This window comes from Narcine bancroftii, chromosome 2 (assembly GCF_036971445.1).
Source record: "Narcine bancroftii isolate sNarBan1 chromosome 2, sNarBan1.hap1, whole genome shotgun sequence".
Taxonomy (NCBI): Eukaryota; Metazoa; Chordata; class Chondrichthyes; order Torpediniformes; family Narcinidae; genus Narcine; species Narcine bancroftii.
The window spans coordinates 64,664,745-64,677,587 of record NC_091470.1 but is presented as its reverse complement, the minus strand read 5'-3'; the positions used below and the strand labels follow the sequence as shown (position 1 = coordinate 64,677,587).

Sequence of the window (12,843 nt, the reverse complement as noted above, 5' to 3'; positions counted from 1 at the left end):
CTTTAGTAAGGCTTTTGACATGGGAGGTTAGTCAGGAAGGTTCAGATGCTAGGTATTCATGGTGAAGTAGTGAACTAGATTCATCCATGGCTGAATGGGAGAAGTCAGAGAGTAGTGGTGGATGATTGCTTCTCAAATTGGAGACCTGAGACTAGTGGTGTGCCTCAGAGATCAGTACTGGGATCATTGTTGTTTGTCATCAATATCAATGATCTAGATGATAATATTAGATCAGCAAGTTTGCAGATGATCCTAAGATTAGAGGTACTGTGGACAGCGAAGATGGTTTTCAAAAGTTGCAGAGAGATTTGGACCAGCTGGTAAAATGAGCTAAAAATGACAGGTGGAATTTAATGCGGATAAATGTGAGGTGTTGCATTTTGGAAGAAAGCACATGCATGTTAAATGGTAGAGCACCGAGAGTGCAGTAGAACAGAGGGATCTGGGAATACAGATACATAATTCCCAGAAAGTGCCATCATAGATGAATAGAGTGGTAAAGAGAGCTTTTGGCATATTGGCCTGCATAAATCAAAGTATTGAGTACAGGAGTTGGGATGTTATGTTCAAGTTGTACAAGATATTGATGAGGCCAAATTTGGAGAATTGTGTGCAGTTTTGGTCACCTAACTTCAGGAAAGATCAATAAGATGGAAAAAGTGTAGAGAAGACGTACTAGGATGTTGCCCAGACTTCATGAACTGAGTTACAGACAAAGATTAAACAGGTTCAGACTTTATTCCCTGGAGCATAGAAGAATGAGGGAAGATTTGATAGAGGTATTTAAAATTATAAGGGGAATAGAAAGTAAATGTAAATAGACTTTTTCCACTGAGGGTATGTGAGATACAAACCAGAGGATGTGGGTTAAGGATGAAAGGGGAAAGATTTAGGGGGAACATCTTCACATAGAAAGTGCAGAATGAGCTTCCAGCTGAAATGGTAAATGCTGGCTCAATTTTAACATTTAAGAAGAATTTGGACAGGTTCATGGATGGGAGAAGTGTAGAGGGCTATAGGCTGGGTGCTGGTCAGTAGGACTTGGAAAAAGTGGTTCAGCCCAGACTAGAGGGGCCAAGGTGGACTGCTTTTGTATTATAATTGTTCTGTGGTTCTACAAAGGTTGGGGCATCACGGTTGACGTAGCGGTTAGCACAATGGCTTTCTACCACCAGTGATTGGGACCGGGGTTCGAATCCAATGCTGTCTATCAGGAGTTTGTATGTTCTCCCTGTGTCTGCGTGGGTTTTTCCTGGGGACTCCAGTTTCTTCCCACTGTTCAAAATGTACTGGGGGGGTGTAGGTCAATCGAGTGTAATTGGGTGGCATGGGCTCATGGGCCTGTTGCCATGCTGTATGTCTAAATTTAAAATTTAAATTTAAAAATTAAAAAAAATTTAGATGGAAGGATTAAGAGTGATAATGGCAACCACAGCTGTTCAGTATTTGCATGTGGAAGCCAACCATGTTGCACAGGATTAGATATATGAAGGTCTGTATAGAGTTCAGAGAATGAAGGGTGAAACATAAGATCCTAATGGACGTGGTAGATTAGATGTCGAGATGTTTTCACTGGAGGGATTTATGATTCAAAATAAGGTGCTGGTCATTTGAAATGCAGGCATGTAAAAATGTCTTCTCGCAGAGGGTGGCAAATCTTTGGAATTTTTTCCCCTGCGAATTGTGGTGTCCTGACTCAGCTGAAGTATTTAAAGTGGAGGTGGATACATTTTTGAAATATCAGGGAATTGAGGGCTCAGGAATCGAGCAAAGAAGAGGAGAGCTGAGGCTGGAGGTAGATTAGCCAAGATGATGTGGTGGAGTTGGCTGGATTGAGGGGCCAGATGGCCAACTTTGTTTTGTTTCTTGTGAAAGGGAAAAGATTTAGGATGTTTCAGCAGAGGGAGAAGATATAATGGTTAGTAATGAGCTGGCTAATTTGGGTCAAAATTACCTCAGAATTTGAAAATTTTACTTACTGTTTTATACACAATGTTAAATTTGGAAAAAATATTTCACAACATCAATGGATTATCTTGGTCAACTCAAGACCAATTGAAAAATGAAATAGGAGCAGGAGACTATTTTAGAAAATCAATTTATTGGCTGGACATGCAGAATAATTTTTTTAATTTGACAAATGCCCAAGAACAAATGTAAAAATCTAATTAAATTCCATTGAAATTTCCTGGTGAGGGCCTACATGGTGCATTTATTTGCCAGGTTTTGTAGTCTATCTAAATACAACCCTTTTATGTTGTGTAATCTGGAGCATGTGAAACTCGTGGACAAACGTAGTAAATGCTTAAATTGCATGGATTTGTACAACTAGGTATTGATTCTTTGGGGTGGTCAGATGTGGGGATGGGTGGGGAGAGAAAGAGGTGCACTCTTCTTGTTTTTTTTAATATTATTGGAGGTATAGAATTGCTGATCTACAAATGGCCAATTAAAGGGTTTTTTTAAACCACAGTTATATGAGGAAATGACAATAGACCATCATTGTTCAATTTATTGACAAAATATGGCAAATTATGATCAGTCCTTCACAATACATACTGGTATTAACTTGAGAGAAAGAGAAAATAAACCTGCAGTCAGTGCAAGAAAAATAATGGAGAATTTCTTCCAATTTAAGACAATCCAACTCTCTACAGGAGACTTCACCTTGTGTCACTTTTGTTTTTGTATCCTATCAGTTTCCTCCTGAAAGGTAAATTGTTTAACGCTGTTTAACACTGTATGCTGCAATCATGGAAATCATGGTTTTGAGAGTCAAAGTACGTTTCAGAAAATGAAATTGTGTAATGAGAAAACGAAGATCTGGTGATAAAATTAAAGGACCTTTAACATGAGAATATGCAGTAACAGTCTCTTCTTTTTCTTTGGCTTGGCTTCGCGGACGAAGATTTATGGAGGGGGTAATAAGTCCACGTCAGCTGCAGGCTCGTTTGTGGCTGACAAGTCCGATGCGGGACAGGCAGACACGATTGCAGCGGTTGCAAGGGAAAATTGGTTGGTTGGGGTTGGGTGTTGGGTTTTTCCTCCTTTGCCTTTTGTCAGTGAGGTGGGCTCTGCGGTCTTCTTCAAAGGAGGTTGCTGCCCGCCAAACTGTGAGGCGCCAAGATGCACGGTTTGAGGCGTTATCAGCCCACTGGCGGTGGTCAATGTGGCAGGCACCAAGAGATTTCTTTAGGGTTTCCTTGTACCTTTTCTTTGGTGCACCTCTGTCACGGTGGCCAGTGGAGAGCTCGCCATATAACAGGATCTTGGGAAGGCGATGGTCCTCCATTCTGGAGACGTGACCCATCCAGCGCAGCTGGATCTTCAGCAGCGTGGGCTCGATGCTGTCGACCTCTGCCATCTCGAGTACTTCAACGTTAGGTGTGTAAGCGCTCCAATGGATGTTGAGGATGGAGCGGAGACAACGCTGGTGGAAGCGTTCTAGGAGCCGTAGGTGGTGCCGGTAGATGACCCATGATTCGGAGCCGAACAGGAGTGTGGGTATGACAACGGCTCTGTATACGCTTATCTTTGTGAGGTTTTTCAGTTGGTTGTTTTTCCAGACTCTTTTGTGTAGTCTTCCAAAGGCGCTATTTGCCTTGGCGAGTCTGTTGTCTATCTCATTGTCGATCCTTGCATCTGATGAAATGGTGCAGCCGAGATAGGTAAACTGGTTGACCGTTTTGAGTTTTGTGTGCCCGATGGAGATGTGGGGGGGCTGGTAGTCATGGTGGGGAGCTGGCTGATGGAGGACCTCAGTTTTCTTCAGGCTGACTTCCAGGCCAAACATTTTGGCAGTTTCCGCAAAGCAGGACGTCAAGCGCTGAAGAGCTGGCTCTGAATGGGCAACTAAAGCGGCATCATCTGCAAAGAGTAGTTCACGGACAAGTTTCTCTTGTGTCTTGGTGTGAGCTTGCAGGCGCCTCAGATTGAAGAGACTGCCATCCGTGCGGTACCGGATGTAAACAGCGTCTTCATTGTTGGGGTAACAGTACATCTGTGACAATGAAGCAAAATATCAGGAACTTCATTACCAGAAGTTGCAGGTGGAAGGATAATGATAATATTGAAAAGAGGTGGGGGGAAGGAAAATGGATCTTAGAAATATTATGTTCGCAACGATTTAAAATGTATACATTATGCTGCCTTTGTGGTTTGGTGTATTTCTTGACATTTAAATCTGGGCCAGATTGTGCCATAAGGTACTGCAAACTGCTGCCTAATGGCATTGGGGTGTAAAGATACCCTAGAGTCAGAAGTCCGACTCACTTTTGAACCCTGGGGCATTTCTGGGTGGGACAGAGCTCTTAGGTTCATATCAGCCATGCCTGATGCACTAAAGACCTTGTACATGTAAAAACCATGATCATTTAAATGAGTTAGCTGGGCTTCATTTAAAAGGTTAGCCATATTTTTGTTTATTTATTTCATTTTATATTTCTGCTTCTAAGTAATTTTCATTGCTCCAAAAATTTAAACTACCATATTGGATGACATTATAAGACCCACTTTTTTCCCCCCAAAATATCCCCTGGGTCTTGTATGTGAAGTTGAAATTAGGGTGATAATGTTGAGTATCACTGACAATGCATCACTGCCATCTATTGTTGTGGACTGGTGGCGGGCTGTCGGGGGGGGGGGGGAGCAGGGCGGTGGGATCAGCATGGAGGCCGATGGTTGGCAGTTGGAAGACTCTCCCAGCGGCCCACTATCAGTCCCCACACTGGACCCGCTGCCCTGCTCTCTCCTGGCGGCCCACTGTTGGTCCCCCACCCCATCCGCCCTGCTTCTCCCCTGACAGCCCACCACCAGGCCTCACACTGATCCAACTGCCCTGCTTCTCCCTCCAACGGCCTGCCACCAGTCCCGTCACTGATCCCCACTGCCCTGCTACCCCTGACAGCCTGCCACCAGTCCCCACACTGATCACTCTGCCCCGCTACCCCCGCCACCAGTCTCCATGACGATCCCATTGCTCCACTCCCCCCTCCAACAGCCCGCCACCAGTCCCCACACTGATCCCACCACCCCACTACCACCCCGAAACCCTGCCACCAGTCTCCACACTGATCCCACTGCCCCACTCTCCCCCCCGACAGCCTGCCACCAGTCCCCACACTGATTCCACCGCCACGCCATCAGTCCTTACACTGATCCCACCACCCTGCTCCCCCTGTTAGCCTGCTACCAGTCTCCACACTGATCCCAATGTCCGCCTCCCCCCACCCCACTGATAGCCGCTACCAGTCCACACACTGATTGCAATGCCCCACTCACCCGTCCCCGTCAGCCCACCACCAGTCCCCACACTGATCCCAATGCCCCACTTCCCCCTTCCCGACCCCTGTAGAGAGCGGGGCAATTGGGCCAACACAGGGATTTTGTTTTTAATAAAACGTTTTCTGCTATAGCTAAGATGCTTTTGTTTTCTCTTGTAAATTAGAGTAGTACTATTATTGAGGTTTTTCCTGTTTTTGGAGTTGCATGTTTTGTCCAAGTTTTTTTTAACGGTACTGTAGCTACATATTTCAATAACATTTAATGCTTACCCGTAAATACAAATTTCTTAATATTCCCTACTGAATGCTGTCAAATTCGGTAAATTTTAATTTTGATTTTTGGTTCTTAGTATTTCAATTAATTTCAAGACTTTGTCAGTATCTTGGAACAACAGAGCCATTAAAGATGGTGAAAAATGCCTTTGACAGCAAAACTTTAATAGTTTTGCCCAAAGTCTGTTTGCACTTGCTGAATAATTACAATACAACCTTTGCAATCCACCTCAGGCTCATGTTTTTCCAAAGCAAATTAATTTTCATTTCTCAACCTATTGTTACTAATAAACCATGCATTTATACAGCAGCTTTGAATTTGATAATTATAGTGTTGATTCCAGACAGCATTTATGTTGTCTGACTCAAACTGCAATTTCCTTGCACAGCAGAAAATTCTGCGTTCCATAAGTCATGACGTTGTACGATATATCCTTTCCAACAATGAAACTTTAACTTTAGCATTGTGAGCTTGTACTTTTTTGCTCAAAATATTTCAGGGCATTTTAAATCCTAGATACACAGGATATTTCTCCTCTCCATCTTTGAAATAGCTTGAGGGTCATCTCCAATCTGAGCTGGTCTGGAGGTCAAAATGTTAACGCATCTAATCTGTTTCCTGGCTTCACATCCTGAACTGAGGGTCCAGATGCACTTCTAATCGCTCAATTTTATGCCAATCATGGCTAGCTCATATAGTCAAAGCTATTCATAGATTAAAGTTCAAGGAGAGAGACTGGAGGGCAAAATTTGAGCTAATTGATTAAGGCAGTACAAAAGGGGTGCTGCAATATCAGAGATGTGCTCTTTCAGATGAGTTGGGAAGTTTGTTCTCTGAGGTTATTGTCAAGGATCACATGATGCTATTTTAAGAATGGTGTTTCATGGTCACTATTTATCCTGAACTCAACTTTAGTAATTTAGGTTAGCTGATCATTATTACTTCATTTGTTCAAGCTTCTTGTTACATGTTGCTTGTCCTAATTACAGAAATGGTTGCTGTTAAAGACATTCTCTAATGTTTATAAAAGGATGCAGGATGTCCTGAGTTTTTGGAAGTACTATACAACTTCAAAGTTTTCTCTTACTAGTTACATTGCCAAGAGCATGAAGTCAGTCAGTAGATAATACCTTGTCTTTGAATAAGATGTGGTAGTGTTTGGAAGACCAGTTAATATTAAAAAAAATGACTCCTGAAAGGACTTTATTCATAATTAATTAAGGATATTAATATTGATTCTGGAGTAATTCAATAAATGACAACAATTTATTTTTTGTGTACAAGTGCCTGGACTCAATTACCCAGTTTGGCTGCTAGAAGCTTAAACAAAATGAACGTAACAGTTCTGGACATCAGAAATATTATGGTTCTACTTTGGGAGAGAAGGCATTAAATTTATCTTTCCATACTAATCTTTTGCATGACTACATTTAGATAATGCTAATTTTGGAATGCTCTGGAAAATGTGCCTAGTGTTCTATTTGTATACCACATGTGACAAGTGCGATGATCTGAACTACTGCACTTGTGCCGCTGGAATGGCTGAAGTCAAGATTATTGCTGATGTGCTTTGGTATTTTAGCTGCAGAATGAAACTGATGAAGTTGGCTATCAAAGGCAAATTGCTGACTGTTTGATGGGTTGATTTGAATGGAGAATGGATCAGGAAACATGTGTATTCATTTCCTTTTGATAATCAAATATTTGCACCTGCACTAACTTTGCAGTTTGTTGAATCATTTTTTTTAAACAGTACAGCTCAGGAACAGGCCCTTCAGGTCATGGTGTCTGTGGTGAACTTTGAAGTTCAGATTTATCGTCAGGGTACATTCATGATATCGCATATAACTCTGAGATTCTCTTTCCTGCAGGCCAGGCAGAACTTCTCCTAATCTTAGGTGCGAAAAAAAACCAAATTGTACTTAAGAAAAGCTGCATATGCAAAAGAGAAAAATGCAAAGAAAGGAAGTGCAAACAAACTGTGCAATACAGAAAATAAATACTCAATAATAAGTAATGTGCTAAATAAGAGTTATTAAATGAGGTTCCGAGTTGTTTAGGAGTCTGATGGTGGAGGGGCACCAATGCCCAAATTAAATTAAAAATCTACTTCTTGCACATGATGTGTAACCTTCTATTCTCTGTATATTTGTTGCGTGTACACATGGAAGCATCTTGAGCACGTGTCCTATTTTGCTTCCACCACTATCCATGGAGGTGTGTATATATAAAAAAACTTGCCTTGCACTTTTACTCTAAACATTTTACTCTAAACTTTTAATGCATGTTCTTTAGCACTTGATTCATTTATCCTTGGCGGGGTGGGGGGGGGGGGGGGCGTGGAGAGAAAGATACTGACTGTCTAACTTGTCATTGCCTCTCATAAATTTTATGAACATCCATCAGGTCTCCATCAGGTCTCCATCAGCCTCTGACGCAACACAGAAAACCACCTAAGATTGTCCAACCTCTTCCCATACTCGTACCATCTAGATCAGGGTAAGGGTTTGGACCTGAAATGTTATTCTTCCAGCAGTTCCCTGTCTGCTCAAGATTCGAGCATCTTCAGCTTTTGTGTTTCTCTAACTTCCTGGTAAATTCTCTTCTGTACCCTTTCCATAAGCTTTGCCTCCTTTCTTTATCGAGGACAATCAGAGTGACACACAAACTCCAAGTTGGCCTAAACAGGATAGCATGTTATTCTTTTGGTGTGATTGTTTCACAGGCTGTTTTATTTTCCCTCTCTGGACTTGTATAGGATTTGCCATCAGTCCCACAATGTTTTGCTTTGCTTCAAGTGATTTTTATTTAAATATTTTCTTTTAGGTCTTTGATTTAACATGGCATGGTATAACTTTTCATTTTCAGATCCATTTTTTTTGCTTAAAGTTCAAAGTTGCTTCTTGTCCTTCTCTGACCTTGATGCAGTGTGGGTTTCAATTCTCAGTGAACTGCCACAACTAATTACCCCAGTGTTTCAAAAGTTCTCAAGTTTTGCACCTTCTCTGAAACAGGTATTCTAACTTGTTTCTCTTTGAACAATTCTATTTTATTCTTCATTTGATATTCCCTCTTTCTTTTTCACTTTGCACATCTTTGGCTTGGCTTCGCAGATGAAGATTTATGGAGGGGGTAAATGTCCACGTCAGCTGCAGGCTAGTTTGTGGCTGACAAGTCCGATGTGGGACAGGCAGACACGGTTGCAGCAGAAAATTGGTTGGTTGGGGTTGGGTGTTGGGTTTTTCCTCCTTTGTCTTTTGTCAGTGAGGTGGGCTCTGCGGTCTTCTTCAAAGGAGGTTGCTGCCCGCCGAACTGTGAGGCGCCAAGATGCACGGTTTGAGGCGATATCAGCCCACTGGCGGTGGTCAATGTGGCAGGCACCAAGAGATTTCTTTAGGCAGTCCTTGTACCTCTTCTTTGGTGCACCTCTGTTACGGTGGCCAGTGGAGAGCTCGCCATATAACATGCACATATTGCTGCATTATCTCTAGTTTGATCTATATGCAGACAATTTTTTTTCTTTTCTGAGAGGTCCATTCAGCTGTTGAACTGCATGAATACTGCTTCCTTTCCCAAGACTAATCTGGACTCTGACTGACTTCCTCTGCCTATTTCTAGCCTCGTGCTTTGATTGTAAATGTTGTCTGGGCTGCAGTAAGCTGCTGCTTTCTGATCAAAGGCTTCTTCATGTCTGTGTCTGCAAGCCCCAGGTAAGTTTGTCCACTCACCTTGGATCAATTTCCTTAAAATGGCTCTGCTTCTCAGGCTGGCATAGCAATCTTCAACAGGTTTAACTGGTTTTCTGCTTCAGACTTTCAACTTAATTTTGATGATCTAGAGATGAGATTTTAGCTGGCTGTATGCTGAATTTTTCAGAGATCTTGTTAGGACTTTTCTCTGTTACTTAATTATAATTATTTCCAAGCTGCTGAAAGGAAAACTTTTTCAGATGTACAATGGAATATGGCTTTCCATTCCTTGTACCTTTCAGAACTATTGAATGTTAAACTCAACAAAAAAGTACTCCAACTTGCCCACAATATAATTGCCCTCCTCCCTACCTCACTTCATTGGAGTGAAGTTAGGAGTCATTGCAACCATCTTTAATACAGTCAGAGCACACCATCATCAACATTAATGTTATACATAAGGGATGAATTTTGCTATGTGTGCTGTGAGTGCTGTAACCTTGCAATTAGGATTTGAACATAATGTAAACCACAGAATTATGTACAGAATTTTTTTAGGGATATATGGGTCGGCACAACATCGAGGGCTGAAGGACCTATGCTGTTCTGTGTAGATAGATCTGTTAAATTTCTGCTTAGGTCTTTCTGTGACAGAGGATAGATCATTAATTCATATGTTTTGGTCCTGTTAGACCCTTGCCAAGTATTGGGAAGAAGTTTTTCGTAGCTTATCAATAATTTTTGATGTTAACCTAGCACCGGACCCGTAGGTGGGCATATTTGAGATGGTTGAGCCGAGGGTAGTGACATTGTCTTCATTTCAATGTCATATTTGCCTCTCTTATAGCAGGACATGTTATTTTGATCAGATGGAAAGATGCTGTCCCGCCCATCATAATCAATGGTTAGCTGGAGAAAATAAGATGTTCCAGAAATGGCTCAGATTTAAACTTCCCCAATCTTTCGGAGTTTTTAAAAAATTATTTTCACAGCCTCTGATGGGAATCAAAATCAGGTTCTTTGTAATTCTTGTCATTATGTTTTTCTTTCTACTGGCAGTTTTTTATTCTATATTGCCATACAACTTGAGAATGGCTTGGGGTTTAGATTAATTAATGATATTGTTTTTTGTCTCTTTTTTTCTTTTCAATTTGCCTATGAGTAATACTATTGCATAAGAAAAATATTTTCTTCTCTGATGTATTGTGCTTCTCTGCTCTATTACAGTTGTATTAGTTTTGTGCATCATTCCTTTATGTATATATTAGTATATAAAATTCAATAAAAATATTGAAAGAGAAATTTCTGCACAGAACATAATGCAACAGTGAGTACAGATGGTATAGATGTGACTTCAATAATATTGAACTCTACTTTATTCTTGCAAAAATGCAATACTGTTGGAATGATTATGTTGGGGTTGTAAAGCATTGCCTGGCGGGCCTGGCTGTAGCACTCAAATATGTTTTCAGTTCTGTGCTGCAGTGGGCAAGGAAATTTATATTTTCAAGGTAATTTTTGACATTTGTATATTAATAATTTATGCACCAATTAGCAATAGAATTATTTAATCTGAATATTAATTTATATTTTGTTATCTTAATTTTTATTTTTATCCTCGGCCCCAACCCCAGTTAAGTTGCAGGGTGTGCCTGTATGTGGGATATTGTAACAATGCAATCTTCTAACTGAAATGGCTAAGTAGTAATGTAAGTGGAAATATTAACATCAGATTTAGATTTATTATCAGAGTACATCTGATAATGTGATCTCACATCACCCTGAGATTATTTTTCCTCCAAGCCTGAATTACCACTTATTGGTAGTGCAAATAAAACTGTATCAACATATACATGTAAACAAACTGCAATACAGAGAGAAAAAAAAACAATAAAGTGCTCAAGTAGGAGTCCTTAAATGGGGCCCTGATTGAGTTTGTTGTTGAGGAGCCTGATGGTGAAGGTGTAGCAGCTGTTTCTGAACCTGGTGGTGCGAGTCTTGTGGCACCTATACCTCTTTCCTGATGGCAGCAGTGAGAACAGTGCGTGTGCTGGATGGTGTGGATCCTTGATTATTGTTGCTGCTCTTTGATGGCAGTGTTCACTGTAGATGTTCTTGATGGTGGGGAGGGTTTTGCCTATGATGTCCTGCCTGTGTCCACTACCTCTTGGGGGGTATTGGTTTCTGTTACGAGTTCAGCCGACCCCAAAACTCAGCAGCTATAGAAATTCACCAAATGGTTACTTAAAACAAAAATTGTTTTTAATTTTTTAAAAACATAAAAACAGGATCAAACTTATTACTATTAACTTAACCCCCTTCTAATTCTAAACACACGTGTATGCAATGTGTATATGTGTTCTTTGATTCACAGTCCAATCTAACTTCTCATTCCTCCAAGTTCACCGGAATAATGTGTACAGAATTTAACATTTATGAATTTTCACCAGGCTCTGGTGCTTAAAGTAAATGGTTACCGCTCATGATTTTCTCCGATCAGCCACTTCGGTGTCTTGCCAAAGAAACTTTCCCCATCATGGGTTTTCCAAATGATAACCTCTTCTTCCGTCATCACAGAGTTCCTCTTGTTTTCCTTATTTCAGGAGAAACACTCTAGCCGGCCATTTCCTCTTACATGGACCACAAGGGTTTTCAATAGCTGAACGCAGAATTCACAACCCGTCTTCAAAATGGGGTTTTCAATAAGTCTGCCAGCTTGCCACGTTGCAGCCTCCAAAAGCTACTGCAGAACTCTAGAGCTGAATTCTCTCTTTCTCCCGCCATCTCCAGAGAATCACGTTTTTTTTCTCTCTCTCTCTTTGCAAAACCACATGACTCTTCTTAGAACTGCAAACTGCAACCAGACAGACTGCTGGCACCGGAATCAAGTTTCTGAGCCCTGACATCTGTTGCTTTGAAGACAATAGTCCATTTACTCCACAACATCAGTCCAATTATCACCTACCTAGGCATTCTTCAAAGTTTCTGTAAAGTCACTGTAAAGTCTCTGCTTATGCAAAGCTCTTGCATGTCAAATGAGATGTCTTTTGTGAAATGTTAATGTTTGTTTGTGAAGTGAAAGCATATATAATATAACCTGTAACAGTGTCCCTATACCAGACCGTGATGCAGCCAGTCAGCACACTTTCCACCACACATCTGTGGAAATTTGCCAGGGTTTCCAATGTCTTGTATAACTTCTACGAACTCCTGAGGAAGTGGAGGTGTTGACGTGCTTCCTTCACAAGGCCATAAGTTAGAAATATTGTTGCAATGCATGCTGACTTTGCTCTGCAATGAGTGTAATGGTCCATTATCAGTACTCTTCACTCACTGTTGGTGTGTGAATGAAAAAGGTTGTGTGCCCAAGAAGGGTGCAGTAAACCTGCCTTAACAACGATCGACCAGTAGCACAGTGATGAAGTGTTTTGAAAGGCTGGTGATGAAGCAGATCAGCACTGGAGTACCACAGGGCTGTGTTCTTAGCCCCCTGCTCTACTCATTTTACGCCTATGACTGTGTAGCTCCGTAGGTCAATAACTCCATCTACAAATTTGCACACTTTCCCATGGTAGTGGGTTGCATAAAGGATAGGGAT

General features: G+C 41.3%; 1 protein-coding gene across 12 annotated transcripts in view; it reads left to right on the top strand.

The window, feature by feature from the left end:
- daam1a (dishevelled associated activator of morphogenesis 1a) overlaps positions 1-12,843 on the top strand; it is a 146,065-nt gene that overhangs the window by 60,870 nt on the left and 72,352 nt on the right. The window contains exon 2 of one of the 12 annotated variants that reach the window (XM_069916882.1): positions 7,963-8,055. The exons of the other annotated variants lie outside the window; for them this stretch is intronic. The gene's annotated coding sequence lies outside the window, so the exon portion shown is untranslated. The remainder of the gene's footprint in view (positions 1-7,962; positions 8,056-12,843) is intronic. 12 annotated transcript variants of the gene reach the window in all.